The 16,100-nt window shown below is 42.5% G+C and overlaps 1 protein-coding gene and 1 pseudogene across 2 annotated transcripts in view; one reads left to right on the forward strand and one right to left on the reverse strand.

Annotated features, from left to right (window-relative positions):
* The window catches only part of HNF4G (hepatocyte nuclear factor 4 gamma), a 182,116-nt gene that overhangs the window by 70,481 nt on the left and 95,535 nt on the right, over positions 1-16,100 (forward strand). The gene's annotated exons all lie outside the window — the stretch shown is intronic.
* Positions 11,884-16,043, reverse strand: LOC309555638 (annotated as a pseudogene). The gene is made up of 4 exons: positions 15,987-16,043; positions 15,861-15,905; positions 15,331-15,514; positions 11,884-11,965 (listed from the first exon to the last, which is right to left on the reverse strand). The product of its transcript is annotated as an uncharacterized misc_RNA (transcript).

Below are 16,100 nucleotides of genomic sequence, written 5' to 3' on the forward strand. Positions count from 1 at the left end.
AGGTAAATATCTCCTAAACCGTACATGTTTAGGAGATATTTACAGTACCTATAGGTAAGCCTTATCATAGGCTTACCTATAGGTACAACTTCCTGAGGAGGGTTTACTTCCTCTTTAAGATTTTATACATACATAATCATGAAAACACAGATAAGCAAACAGGTAAAATATGAACATCACATAACAATTATGTCAATGTAGACTTTACAGTAAAATATATAATAGTAGGGTTCGATAAAACACATGACATATTTTAAAGCTATAGGACAAATTATTACACAAAAGAAAACGTGGCTTTGCTATAAACATAAACTTGTGTTAATATACTAAAACTTGCATACAAAGAAAAACAAAAAACAACTATGCTATATTTTGTATATTTTTAGTAGAACATACAGTACCTTATTTCCCTCCTATATCATAATATTAAATTTAACATTTTAAAAAAAAATCCTACAGATATTAATAAGGGTGAAAAAGCATGTACCCTTACCTGCATACAGTAGTTACAAATATCAAATACACATTGGTTTCTAATTTAATATGCTGCATTACCATATCTTGCTGACAGGGGGAGACATCACTCAATCTTATTACCTCAGGAGCCTATTTATGATGCAGATTATAATTGGTTAAAGATTATGTATATTTATTATTCATAATAGCCATAATCTAACAATCATTAACATACATGTACATGTGTATCTTTTTTTTTTCACTAGCTAAAGAAAGGAACATAATAAAGATTGTATAACTCTGTTTTCCTCAATTATATCATCATGTATTCTATAAGACTAATTAGGTGAATGTGTTCAGAAGAAGCAAATGACGCTAATTAGTGGCAATAATAGTAATTAGGGATGGTAGATTGAATTTCTCTGAAACCCATACAATCCACAAGGTCTACTGCACTATCTATAGGTCTTTTTGTTTCATTTCTACTCAATGCACACCTAAGTTGTGTGAGCCTGTTAATAAATTAAAGTGGAACTTCACTCTCTCAATACATATTGACTATTTCTAACCCTTATGCTGCTAGCATTAGTAAATAGATAGGAACGTATATAATATGTGCTTGTTTTTAAACTTTTTTTTATATTTCATAATTTACTTCCTGGTTTCCAGGCCTAGGCAAATGATATCATACATTCCAGGAGTCTTCAGGAAGGAAGGATGGCTTTCTAAGCTAAGCACACCCTCCTGCCTGCATGCCTGAGCTAAGGGCAGATGGATTCCAGGAAGTAAATGCCACATTAAACATCTACCCTTACTCAAGATGGACATGACCAGAAGTGCCATGCAAAATAAAGCACAGAGACATAGATGGATGGGTGCATTTACTTTGAATAATAAAAATTAAACAAATAGCATTTTTGGTTTGTGGTGCTCAGATGCAGTGCAGTGCTACTTTAAACAGAATGTTATGATAATACTGACTACCGGGGGGGCGAGCGTTCAGTCATCTTGATGGCCATAGGAATGGTCAAATGGATCCCAAGCCAGCATTCTTGTTGCATATCAAATCCACCGAGGAATACGCAGAAGGTGAAGTAACAATAGGGAATCTACACATTATTCTTTTGAATGCAACATTTCAATAATGGTATTGTTTTTTCAAGCTCCTAGGATGATTAAGTAAAGTTTACAGATTATGCTGCACCTGGCAAATGTACAGTACATGATGGCTTTACCAGGGCCGCCATCAGGGGGGTACAGCCCATACATATGTATGGGGCCCGATCAACCTCAGGGGCCCACAGGGGCCCACCGCCCGCTCAGCTGTTTCTTCCTTTCAGTAATGAGGGGAGAACGTAGCACAATGGACAGACTGTTCCTCTCACCTACAGCTTCCTGCTTTACCAGCAGGTGGGTGGGGCGCCGCTGGGTCAACACGTGACCAGTGTCCAGTGGTAGCAAGCGCGGTACACTCAAACTGAGGCCGGAGGAGAGACAGAGAGGAGAGCAGAGCATCAGCGTGCTGGGCTGTCTTATCGAGCATAGAGGTAAGCTGCTGGCAGTGCTGGGGTGGCATGGTATACTGCACACTAACAGTAGTTTTATTAGCAGCGGTGTGCACCTGCTGCCTGCAGTATTTAGGTTCTCATCATGGTCAATTACTGGTCTGGGCAGCTACCTGTCTCGGGAGTTTGTTGCTTTGTCTCACACTGCTGTACCGATCTTTTCACTCAATGTCTCATTTGCAGAAAACCTGCGAGTGAGACAGGAATGGGAGTGCACAGCACAGTGTGATCAACATGCCAGTCCAGTGACTCTGCTCCTCCTCTGATGATCCATCCTATCCCTGCTGTGCCTGCCCCAGTGGCCCCACCCATATTCCACCCCTTTCTCACAAACATGCACACACTGTGAAGGGGCTTGCTGTGTGTATGCAGGACAGATGCCAAACTAGAGCACACAGCCACTACAGCAGGGCCAACACAGTGATAGATCCTGGCTGGATAATTGGTGAGTGTCTCTAACTCGCCCCCCCCCTTGAGAATTGCAGATGTACCCCCCCCCCCCTCTGCTCTGTGTCTCTGATTGAGAGCTGTGGGTCAGTGGGTATATGTGGCCGCCGGCTCTGTTCACTATAGCGACTGCTGCACTTTACTGAGGGTAATCATTAGCTGTGCAGAGAGCCACAAATAGGTGCAGCTGCCAGCGACCTGTCATTATCGTGAACAGGACCAGTGGCCACACTTACCTGCTAACAGCTGCTGAGAGCTGCTTCAATTAACACTGGCGCTAATCCCTGGTGTGAATGTAGCCTAATTTACACTATATACAGTGACACATGTTTTGCTGCATTGCAACATCTGTCACATCAGGGACACTCAGGAAATTTATTGATTCCTATGTGTCCCATTCACACTACAAAGCAGCCTATGGCTGTGCTTCAGCATGCTGTAATAAAATGCAGACATGCTATGCCGAATCGCACAACAATGCAGCGCATCTTACTCCGGTAAATTGCTGTGAATGAAGTGTACAATTTATACACCTAAAATAAAGTTCATTAAAAAAAAGGGGAGCCATGTGATGCACTGCCTTTACCACAGCCGACAAAGCAGAGCTGCCGATGCTGTGAATCGTTCCAGTAGCTCTGCATTATGTGTGAATACAGCCTGAAAAAGGATGCCACTCCTCTGAATAACAATCCACACATGGATTCCTTTTTAGAGGCATTATCAGGCAGTGAAGAAGTGATGTCACCTCCTCACCACTTGTTTTAACTCCCAAAATACTGCATCACCCCACCACAAGCATTGCACACAGTTGCAAGGTAGTTGCAGCACAGACCTATCAAATCTAATAAACGAATAATCTAAGAATAGATCTATTAAATCTGTCAACTTTTTATACTTTATTTTTGAGAGTAGGTGCAAAAATTGGGAGAGCTTGTATGGGCCCCAGTGCATTACTTTGCCCAGGGGCGCATAATGCTATTAGGATGGCCCTGGTAGCGTCTGCTCAGGGACAGGGCAGCATTGATCAGTCACTGGCTGATTCGGAGCTTAGTTGGTTGGTGACACCGTGGAGGTGAAGAGGAAAGGGGGGTCTGGCGTAGCTTTCGTGGACTGTGAATTGAGCTGAGGTGACATTTCTGCAGACTGGGATTATAAGGATACTGAGGGGCTACATGTGTGGATGTGGGCTTGTGCTGCCAGCCTGCCTGTGACTGTCTCTTTGCTGGATGGGGATATCTCTTTGCTATATTGGGCCATCAGCAGTGTTGCACTTTGAATGACAATTGCGCAATCATGCAACGCTAAACCCAAACTTTTCTCTTTTTTTTTCCCCACACAAATGGAGCTTTCTTTTGGTGGTATTTAATCACCACTGGGGTTTTTCATTTTTTGCTAAATAAATGGAAAAAGTTTAAAAAAAAATGTTTTTTTTCTTTTGTTTCTGTTATAAAATTTTGCAAAGAAAAAATCTTTTTTCATACATTTAGGCCAAATTGTATACTACTACATTTCTTTCATGAAAATAACCTAAATCAGTGTGTATTATGGGTTGATTTGGTGGGACGGAAAGTGGGCGAGCCCTGTGTAATATTGGAGGTCAGGCCCGGGGGGGGGGGGGGTCAAGCCTACAGCTGTGTAAGGGGCCCCAAAATTTCTGATGGCTGCCCTGGGCTTTACTTAAAAGCTCCACTCTTTTAGCTCTCATCCAACAAGGATGAGCAACATTTGTGGTGGCTTGTAAGGGTAAAATGGGTTTAAAATAGGACACAAGGGATAAGGAAGCTCCTTTCAGCTATCCTAGACTTGTTCTTGTGCTAGAGACTATAGAAAAATACCTACAAAAAACACAAAATTAGAAAATTTAACAGTAACCGTGCATAAATAAAAATCAAATACACAAAAAGGGGAAAAAAACCTGAAAATGCAACTAACACAACACAAACCAAACTACCATAAATACACCCCTGTAAAAAAAAAAAAAAAAAAAAAAAACTGTACCATCATAGCAAAATAAATAAGGACAAAAAAAAAAGTTAAAGTTTTTTTTCTGGAAACTTTCCACTAAGCAGCTCATGGAGCCAAATTTCTTCAGCAAAATGTTGCTTCAAAAATGTATTTCACATAATAACTCCTGTCATCTCTATTAAAGGTTTACTACTAAGCAAGTTACAACCAGAATGCCTGGTTCAGACAAAAAGCTGTTTGGTTTATATCCATAAACCGCTGATATGTATGATCTAGAATTTATGGATATTTCTTCGTATTAACATTTTTTTTTCCAATATAGTGTGCTATAATGCTGTCCCTTTTTAAACGAATGCTACTAGGTATCATTAAAGTACCTTTGTAATATTGATCACATACAATTAAGTCTGAAGTGGGTATCCTAATACAAATTCATTTTCTACCTAAAGTTCTATGCCAGGCATTGATAATGATTGGATTTCAATTGGATTTATTTAGGCTCATGCTACTTTACTATGATAGAAGAATATTAAGAGGTGAAGTTGAATGGTTCCAGGCAATACCAGGTACAAAGGTCTCTGTCATTAAGAAGCAAGACTAAATAAACATGCTGCAATATGATCACTTTATTGCTTTGTCTTCAATTTAGGTTCGTTTATTGCCCTGCTAATGGAGGTAGGATTAGCAATGTAAGAGTGTGGAGCGTATAAATAAAAGTTTGCAAATCAAACTGTTTGTCAGCATATTCTGTAAAAGAATATGTATGTAAACATATTTCAAATGTATTATTATATTATAAATGAGTTGAAATAAAACTGTTGATCACAAACTATTTTACTATCCTATCATTAAACATTACTGTCATACATAAACTTTCTGCCTCATAAATATTAGAGCATGCAGCAGACTGTGAACAATGTGTCAGTTTACTGGTGTTCATGTTTCTACTAAGGATGTGAAATTATTGAAATTAGCAAAAAATGACATCTCACTATTGGGTCAATTTATAAACAGACCTAGCTGCTTATTTATAAAGAGATCTATTATAAGAGATTCATTTTAATCTGTTTCAGCCAGAATGTTTATTTTGAAAGTTAATGACAATTTCGAATTGTGCTTAAAATTGTAGTTGTAATATTGAGGATGCTGATCCTGACAAGTTTTCATTTGGAAATGTGTTCCCCTACCCATTGCAAAGTGTACTTCATTGTACTTATAAAAGATACAAACTGTAATTTTCATAGATCATAAAGGTAAAATTTATTTGATAATGTTTCCCAACTAAGATTTCAATTCAAACTGCCCTTTTCAGTTTTTAGCAAATTTTTATGTCATTCCAGCAGTGCTTAACAGCTTACCCCATTATATAAATTAAAAAAGGGGTCCTTTAAAGCTCTTACAGATTTCAAATAAATGGGTATGTTTAATGAAAGCAGTTGGCTTTCCACTTCATTAAATTAAAAAAAAATGTTTTGCTGTCCCCTTTAAGGCAAATATCTCATATTAGTGCAAAAATAATGTATGACACAAAACAGCAATCCATGTGACAATTCATAAATGTTGATAAATGATTACTAGTCAAGTGGAACCACAATATTGTAAATAATCAAAAGCGAATAACATTCAATAATAGAACAAAAATAGTACATAAAATCTGTGAAATTACTCCTAATAGTAGCACACACAAATGCAGTGTTTCTCTTAAGTGTGATTGCTTTAGTGTTCCACCACACAAATCCACTGCTTACCAAATATTTAGACTGCTAAGATCTAGGTTGCATAGCACTTTAACTATATGAAGACACTCCCATTAGCTGCCCAGATGAACCTCTGCAGCGTACAATTTTAAACCGATCAGATCAGATAACATCCAGTATGAAGAAAAGAACAATGGACCTTCATAGTGTAGTATTAACAGACCACCATTTATTGTAATAGAAAGGTACTCAAATTCCAGTATAAAGAGAAAAACATGTAAAAGGCAGCACCACTCAGCCAAGCAAGTGTGATGACATCAGCGCTGGGCTCTGTCCAGCGCGTTTCATCACAATAGGCATCATCAGGGGATTTTTTTATGTAAATCGACAATTGTTTAGTGTGTTCTATTACAGTATTCTTATTTTAAAAAATGTAATTGTGTACCCATTGTTTCCTCTACAAGGCGAGCTGTTAAAGAGATCTGTTGGATATGATTAACACGGGCTCTCTTTTCAAGTATGACCCTCTGTGTATTCTGTATAATAGGTAAAGGTGTGAGTAGAGTTATTCTAAGTAAGTCTAAGGAGCCACTTGGTACTCACCTTTGCACCCTGCAAGGGGTATGGGCTTTACTGCATAACAGCTCCCAGATTGTTGCCATTGGGCATACCTGTACAGATGGTAGCTGACCAGGGAAAGAATCAAAGCATATTAGTAAGATTAATAGACAATCTCACAAATTGGGACAGGGTGAGGGTCAAGGCAGAGAGTAAAGAAGAAAAGTTAGATAGAAACCAAGGTAAATAACCGTAAAAATCATTAACCCTGGAAAACTGATTGTTATATACGGTAAGTCATTGGAGAAATACTTACTAGTAAAGTAAACCTAGGATGGAAATCATATGCAAATTATGGATTTTCCTAAAATATATACACTACCCTACCTCATTCTCTGCTGTGCTTTCCTATTTGTCCTTTAATGTGACCAATATGGAGGCTTGGGTGGTGTAGTGGGAAGGATCAAGCTTGATGTTTATAGAAAAGGTCAAGATTTGCATAACATTTCAGCTACCTACTGTATATCCTTGGACCTACTCATCTGCTAAAGCCTGTATACGTTTCTTAATATTGGCGTAGGACATTTAGCATGTACATCTGCTTTGTTTTGCCGACAGCAACCTGACATACTGGGGTTTCTGCCATGAGAAAGATGTGCAAGCAGAAAAATGTAACTGCCATAGGTCAGTACAGAGTCAGCAGCCATCCAGACAGGAAATGTGTACTGTGCAGAAAGCCATGTAATTACGCCAAACAGGAGAGAATGCCTGGGGGTGAATTTGAAGGATTGTTCTCAGTCATCCCTGGGATGTGGTAAGCAATGTCAATGGCAAATATCCACTCCTGGCCCTACCCACTTCAAAAGAGTATATAGAGGCTATCACAGTTGACTACTCCATCTGAAAATGTTAATGGAATGATTTCAATTGTTGCTGCAGCACAGACTTGATACAAGTGAGGAGATCAGGAGTTTTGATTTTATTCACAGCTTACACTACATGCTACGTGGCTATTTCAGGATAGTGTCTTAGAAAGTACTGAAGCTATTGACATCCAAGAAACGTAAATTTTTAGAAGGAGGTCACCATTGTGCAGTATTTTTCGATACACAAGATTGTGAAATGTTCTGGCGAAAACTAGCTGGTACCAACACTGGGGGTGATCTTTTTCTTATGCAGAGTAGCTCTGCCTTGTAGCTTCAGCTATAGTTACTAGAGTTGAGCGAACACCTGGATGTCCGGGTTCGGCGGGTTCGGCCAAACTTGAAAAAAAAGTCCGGGTTTGTGACCCGAACTTTACCCCGATCCCGAACCCCATTGAAGTCAATGGGGACCCGAACTTTTGAGCACTAAAATGGCTCTAAAAAAAACATGGAAAGGGCTAGAGGGCTGCAAATGACAGCAACATCTTCTTAAGAGCGTAGCAAGTGCTCTGCAAACAAATGTGGATAGGGAAATAACTTAAAATAACATGAAAAACAGAAAAATAAAAATTAATCATCTTGATCTATGAAGACGAGGCCCATTTGGAGTAGGAGGTTGAGGTGGCGGTGGATGTGGCGGTGTAGGTGGAAGCGGCGGTGGAGGAGGACGAGGTAGGCAACACTGGTTTTTGTTTTTAATTTTAAATTTCTTTTTAAATAAGGGTACACCCCAAAAGAGTGAGAAAGATCAAAAATACAACAATGGCTGGGTAAGGCCGGTATACATGTCTATTCTGCACAAGGTACAGACAAGTCCTGTGGGATCCATGCCTGGTTCATTTTAATGAACGTGAGCTTGACCACATTGGCGCTGGACAGGCGGCTGTGCTTGTCTGTGATAACGCCCCCAGCCGTGCTAAATACACGTTCAGGTAATGCACTGGCTGCAGGGCAGGCCAGCACCTCCAAGGCGTAAAAGGCAAGCTCAGGCCATGTGCCCAATTTGGAGACCCAGAAGTTGAAGGGGGCAGACCCGTCATTCAGTACGTGTGTAGTATGAAAGGAATGGTAAGGAACTGTATATGGTATATGGTAAGGAACGGTGATGGCGGCGGGGGGGGGGCTTTTTCCCCCTTCTGGGTTGAGTCTGGCCTTGGAAAAGTTATGTGTCCCTGGTTGTGGGCCGGGCTCTCCCAAAGCTGTCTAAGTTCTGAGGCCTTCTGGTAGGGACGGGGCTGCACTGGTCTTGCCAGGGACCGGGATTCTGAAAAGCATGTGGTGTATGTGCCCCTGGAGTGGCAGTCCAGGGGTGCCATAATTCATGGTGGATGGCAACACTATGAGTATGGCACCAAGGACACTGCACTTCCTACACACGTTTTTCACACCTGCCTCTAGGGCCGGACCTTTTGGTAAGGAGTCAGGACCAGAGGAATTTTTTATTCCTGGCCGAAGGGCCTGCCATAGTATTGCAACGTGGCACTAACCTTGCACTTGTTCTTCACTAACCCTTCCCCCCCCCGTTATGTGTTGTGTGTCTCACGTTTTGTGTTTTTTATTGTGGCGGTACACTTTATTTTGCACAGCGTGATTAGTAGGGTGTAGGTACTTGGGCCTGTTCCTGAAAGTCTTGGGAGGGGGTGGATATAGCCTTCTGGCTTGGTTCGCCCTCTCTCATGGGGTCTCTCTTCGGGAGAACCCCACCTAGTACTTGGGGTGGTCTTTTTCAGCAGACCTCCTAAAGAACGGGGCTGCCTGGTTTCAGCCAGGTTAGCCAGTGTAAGTACCCCAGTCCCTGTCAGGAGCCTTGCGCCCCAGGGGATCAGGGTCAGGGACCATGTGTACACCCTGTGCACTTTTTGTGTTTCACTTTTTTGGTGTGCACTTTTTTATGCTCCTACCGGGTGATAGTCTGAGTGTGCTCACACACCACGGGCTTAAAAAAACAGCTGGTGGTCCTGGTTGTTGTGTTGTGCCGACAAAGCTTTTCCACATTTCATACATGCTAACCCTGCCTTCTGAGGTGCTAGCGGTGACCTGGCTGCGTTGGCGACCTCCTCCTCCTCTGCCTTCGCCTTGTGCTTCCACTGTGCCCCTACTGTCAGGGGGGAATGCCACCAGCATCGCTTCTCGACCTTTTGGCTAAGATCAAGTGTAGTATCTGTTGTTATCAGTTATCTGGGTGCCACCCTGCTGTGAACATGGTTCCTCCTCCTTCATCTCCTCCTCCTCATCCTCCACCTCGTCATCCTCCAGAATTGTGCCCTTGCTGGACAATTGTGTACCTGGCGTTTGTGGGTGCAGGAACCCACCCTCGGAGCCACTTTTGAATAACTGCCCTAAAAGCCTTGGAATTGATCACTGCTCCGGATGCAGAGGCTGTAGAGGATGACGATGAGGAAGAGGAGTAGGAGGAGTTAGCAACAGGAGTCAAACTGAAGCACCCTGCAATCCTCGGTGGTGGAAGGAGATGCGCCAAACTAATTTAAAGGGTGTATCTCACAGTAACATAATCAGCAAACGCTGCAAAATGATTAATTTCCCCCTAAATGGGTGTTTATTGAATAGCAGAATAGAACAACAGTATCTAAAAGGGTGTATCTCACACGCACAGATACAGACTAAGCTGCAATTTAATATCTTTCTTTCCCCTAAATGGGTGTTTATTGAATAGCAGAATAGAACAACAGTATCCAAAGGGTGTATCTCACACGTACAGATACAGACTAGGCCGCAATTTAATATTTTTTCCCTAAATTGGTTTTTATTGAAAGCGGAATAGAACAACAGTATCCAATGGGTGTATCTCACAGTAAAATATACAGACTAGGCCGCAATTCATTTTTTTTTCTCCCCTAAATGGGTTTTTATTGAAAAGCGGAGTAGAACAACAGTATCCAACGGGTGTATCTCACAGTAAAATATGCAGACTAGGCCGCAATTAATTTTTTTTCCCTAAATGGGTTTTTATTGAAAAGCGGAATAGAACAACAGTATCCAACAGGTGTATCTCACTGTAAAATATGCAGACTAGGCCACAATTTAATTTTTTCTTCTTAAATGGGTGTTTATTGAGTAGCGGAATAGAACAACAGTATCCAAAGGGTGTATCTCACAGTAACGTATGAATTCATTTTTTTTATTTTCCCCTTTAATTGGTGATTTTTGAATAGCAGAATAGAACAGCAGTGTCTAAGCACTGTATGTCACTGTAAAATATGAAGGAAAAAAGTTTTTTTTTAAAATCCAGATTAAGCAGACACATATCCACTGAGCATGCATTACACGGCTGCTACACGCCGCACGCCTAACAGGCGGATACTGTTGTTGTTCTATTCTGCTATTGAATAAAAAACCCATTTGAATGAAAAACCGAAAAAAAAAAATTTCCCCTTAAATTGGTGATTTTTGAAAAGCAGATTAGAACAGCAGTGTCTAAACACTGTATGTCACTGTAAAATATGAAGGAAAAACGTTTTTTTTTTTTAAATCCAGATTAAGCAGACACATATGCACTGAGCTTGCATTACATGGCTGCTACACGCCGCACGCCGCCCACCTAACAGACTGATAAAAGTTTTTTTTTCTCCCTCCTCCTCACTGGGCTCAGGTCAGGGCAAAAAGATTGTGCACTGCACCACCACACAATAAAATCGATGTAGATCGCTGTCTGATTAAAGAAGATTCTCCTATTCTTTCCCTGAAAGCAATCCCCAGCCTGCCCCTACAATAATCTCCTATCTCTCCCTCATATCAGCAGCAGCAGGAACCTCTCTATACAGTAGTTAGAGCAGAGTGACGTGCATCGCTACGTGACTTCAGCTTATATAGAGGCTGGGTCACATGCTGCACTGGCCAATCACAGCCATGCCATTAGTAGGCATGGCTGTGATGGCTTCTAAGGGCACACTAGTTAAACGCTTGTTGATTGGCTGCCCTGCAGCTGTTGAAACCGCACCATTAAAACCGCGCCAAAACATTAAAACCGCGCTAAAACATGAAATAAAACTACCGAACAACGGACTGTAATCCGAATATACAGTAAAATGTTCGGGTCCGGGTACTGATCACCCAAAAGTCCGGTACGATCCCAAACAATACAGTCCGTGTTCGCTCAACCCTAATAGTTACCATTAATGTTAGTTTGTACACTTTAGTGGACTTGACAGGTTCTCAAACATTGACTTCTTTATATGGCAGACATTTTCATTGCAGGAAACAAAAATTTTGTACAAATTTAGTGAATTGGAAAACATTTCCCATGCATAGTCTTTAGCTGATGTAACCTTGAATTTCATAATGTGCCTTGGCTTGTTTTTTTGCTTTAACCCATGATTTCTGGATATGATTATATCTAATAAAGAATAGTACAAGTTTAACAGTCCTATAGATAAGATAGACAAACCTAGAGTGTTATCTGTGAAAATTGATAACGGTGTTCACTTTATTGGGTATACAATTATACAAAGCAATTAGTATTGTAGCATGTTCTGGATGACTCATAATCTGCCCTTATTGTAGGAATTATTTATTCCATCATTGAAGCATATGGATACAGCTCCCCCTATTTCCATCCCAATACATAGGGAGGAGGTAAAGCTGATATTTGCGTTTATGGTAATATAGAATTCAACCTGAACTTTACATGTTCTTAGTTTACTAAATGGGCACACTAAATGGACAGTTCACCTGCTCATCGAACCTCTGGCTGCTGGAGTTGAAAGTCATTTATTTAGTATTGCTATCACTACTGCCACTAAATGAATGACTTCCCACTCCTAGGTTGCTAGGATGCTGGCTGTCTGCTTCCTAGCAACCAAGAACACTATGCAGGTCAGCCGCCTGCATCCTAACAACTAATGACATCATTGGTTGCTAGAATTTTGCCTACTGCATAGTAATTAACTGTTATGGTTTAAAAAAAAAATGTGGGGTCCCCTCAAAATCCATACCAAACTCTTATTCCAGATAAGGTTATAGTATATATTTTAAGGCAGACCCTACCCCCCCTCCATAAAATGGTGTGGAGTCCACCCCAGCAAAGCACCTTATCCCTATGTCGATTAGGGCAAAGGCCCCTTCCCCACACCCCTGGCCCGATAGATGTGGGTGTCTGCGTGGGAGAGTGTAGACTTATCGTAATCTGAAAGCCGCCTTCAAAATAAAGGGGCACTCAGATATCTGCTCCCCAAGGTGAATGAGTAAGGGGTACCCCCGGTTACTCATTCACAAAATAAATTTACAATGTAAAGAAATGCACAGACACCATTGATAAAGTATGTTGTAAAAAAAAAAAAGAAAAAAAAAAGAAAAGAAGTCACAGTGTAAATCCATCCAGCAATATAGACCCAGGTTAATCACGATTAACAATGTCCACCAACCGACATAAGCAAAACACACTGCCCACTGAGATAATCTATTCTCTATGGACTCTCACTGCGAATGACCATTCTCTAGCAGGCAGCCAAATATGGTCATGGCCATATTTAGTCAATGATAATACCTGGGACCCTCTGCCCCTTCATTTTCATTCAGCTACTAGTGAGGGAAGTATCATTCACGGTGAGAGTGCAAAGGGAGAGCATCTTCATGATTCATGTGGATTTACGTCACTGGATGACATGATTAGTAATAGATTTGAATCAAGGGACTTTTTTTAATTAAGGACTTTGCCATGTTAGTGTTTATTTCATATGGTGCTTTTTTTCTTTCTAAATGTCACTTTTGATTTAGTAGATTGTACAGGTGCATCAGTTCACATGCATCCCCAAGCATGTTTTTTTAAGGAATTGTATATTTTGAATAATAGTTTTAAGGCCCTTTAAATTAGATATTGCCCATTTTAAACTGTATTTCATAATTTTTTTGCATTGTTACATGTCCACATATGGCAGTGTCTAGTTGCCCATGCCCTTTTCCCCAAACAGTTTCAAACTGTTCTTGAAAAAAGTCAGAAAAAAATGAGCCACCATTTCCCCATCAGATTAAAACTCACTAAATCTAATTGCCTCACATCCTCATGTTTGGCAATTAAGCATTGAATCAAAAAAGGTTAAAAAATCCTCCACAGCGATCTCCACCTCTGTAGATATGGATCGAGCCACTCATGTATGGGAAGAAAGGGGAGAGCTCCACTAGTGCATTATGTCTCAAATATGTTTTATTTAAAATGTATCTTCAATCAATAAACTTACAATGTTTCAAATGAAAGCAGGCATGTAGAAAACATATTTCCACAACGTATCTGCAGTTAGACCTAATGCCAGATGGCAGTGTCTCCCCCGTCTGGAGTATCTTGCCGGAATGTCACTTCTGGTTTCACATAATTCATCACTTCAGCTTGCTGTACAGCCACGGCCTGACGCGTTTCATCATCATGACTTCATCCAGGGATTGGATCCAATCCCTGCTATCATGGTAGTGCTGAAACTGAATCTCATCCCTAATTAGCGCTTTGGGGTTGATTTTCTAAAACTAGAGAGTGCAAAATCTGGTAGAGCTCTGCATACAGTTTTTTTTGTCAAAGCTTAATTGTACAAGCTAAAGGTAGAAACGGATTGGCTACTATGTATAGCTGCACTAGATTTTGCACTCTCTATTTTTAGTTAATCAACCTCTGTGTTTTTTCACAACGAGTGCCAGGAATTCAATGTATTATTTCCTCTGGTAAGTGCTAAAAGAGGTGGCTGCAGTGCTCATATCATCAATACAGGCTGAAGAACCATGGGGGATTAACTAAAACTGGTGCACACAGAATCTGGTGCAGTTTTGCATAGTGACCAATCAGCTTCCAGCTTTTAATGTCAAAACTTAATTGAACAAGCTTAAGTTAGAAGCTGATTGGTTGCAATGCAGATCTGCACCAGATTCTGTGTGCATCAGTTTTAGAAAATCTCCCCCACATATCCAACTAAACCATTACATAAAGCAATCACAATAGTATATAGAAAGTGGTGTAAAAAAATTAGATCCAGGGCTATTTTAGTAAATAACAGAGAGAGAGAGGGGTGACAGGGAGTGAGAGGGGCGACACAGAGAGAGAGGGGTGACAGTGAGAGAGATGGGGTGGCTGAGAGAGAGAGAGGGGTGACAGGGAGTGAGAGGGGTGGCACAGAGAGCGAGAGGTGTGACAGGGAGTGAGAGGGGTGGCACAGAGAGAGAGGGGGTGACAGGGAGTGAGAGGGGTGACACAGAGAGAAAGGGTGACAGGCAGTGAGAGGGGTGACACAGAGAGAGAGGGTGACAGGGAGTGAGAGGGGTGACACAGAGAGAGAGGGTGACAGGGAGTGAGAGGGGTGGCACAGAGAGAGAGGGGTGACAGGGAGTGAGAGGGGTGACACAGAGAGAGAGGGGTGACAGGGAGAGAGAGGGGGACAGAGAGAGAGAGGGTGACAGGGAGAGAGGGGGTGACACAGAGAGAGAGGGGTGAGAGGGAGTGAGAGGGGTGACACAGAGAGAGGGGTGACAGGGAGAGAGAGGGGGTGGCACAGAGAGAGAGGGGTGACAGGGAGAGAGAGGGGGTGATACAGAGAGAGAGGGGTGACAGGGAGTGAGAGGGATGACACAGAGAGAGCGGGTGACAGGAAGAGAGAGGGGGTGACACAGAGAGAGAGAGGGGTGTCACAGAGAGAGAGAGGTGACAGGGAGTGAGAGGGGGGTGACACAGAGAGAGGGGTGACAGGGAGTGAGAGGGGGGTGACAGAGAGAGAGAGGGGTGACAGGGAGAGAGAGGGGGTGACATAGAGAGAGAGGGTGACAGGGAGAGAGAGGGGGGTGACACAGAGAGAGAGAGAGAGTGAAAGGGAGTGAGAGGGGATGACAGAGAGAGAGGGGTGACAGGGAGTGAGAGGGGGGTGACACAGAGAGAGAGGGGTGACAGGGAGAGAGAGGGGGTGACACAGAGAGAGAGGGGTGACAGGGAGTGAGAGGGGGGTGGCACAGAGAGAGAGAGGGGTGACAGGGAGAGAGAGGGGGTGACACAGAGAGAGAGGGGTGACAGGGAGAGAGAGGGGGTGACACAGAGAGAGAGGGGTGACAGGGAGAGAGAGGGTGTGACACAGAGAGAGAGGGGTGACAGGGAGTGAGAGGGGGTGACACAGAGAGGGGTGACAGGGAGTGAGAGGGGGTGACACAGGGAGAGAGGGGTGACAGGGAGTGAGAGGGAGGTGACACGGAGAGAGAGGGGTGACAGGGAGAGAGAGTAGGGTGGCACAGAGAGAGAGGGGTGACAGGGAGTGAGGGTGGTGACAGAGAGAGAGAGGGGTGACAGGGAGTGAGAGGGGGGTGACACAGAGAGAGAGGGGTGACAGGGAGTGAGAGGGGGGTGACACAGAGAGAGAGGGGTGACAGGGAGTGAGAGGGGGTGACACAGAGAGAGAGAGAGGGGTGACAAGGAGTGAGAGGGGGGTGACACAGAGAGAGAGGGGTGACAGGGAGAGAGAGTAGGGTGGCACAGAGAGAGAGGGGTGACAGGGAGTGAGAGGGGGGTG

Source organism: Pelophylax lessonae, assembly GCF_965119305.1.
Source record: "Pelophylax lessonae genome assembly, chromosome: 5".
In the NCBI taxonomy this organism is placed as follows: Eukaryota; Metazoa; Chordata; class Amphibia; order Anura; family Ranidae; genus Pelophylax; species Pelophylax lessonae.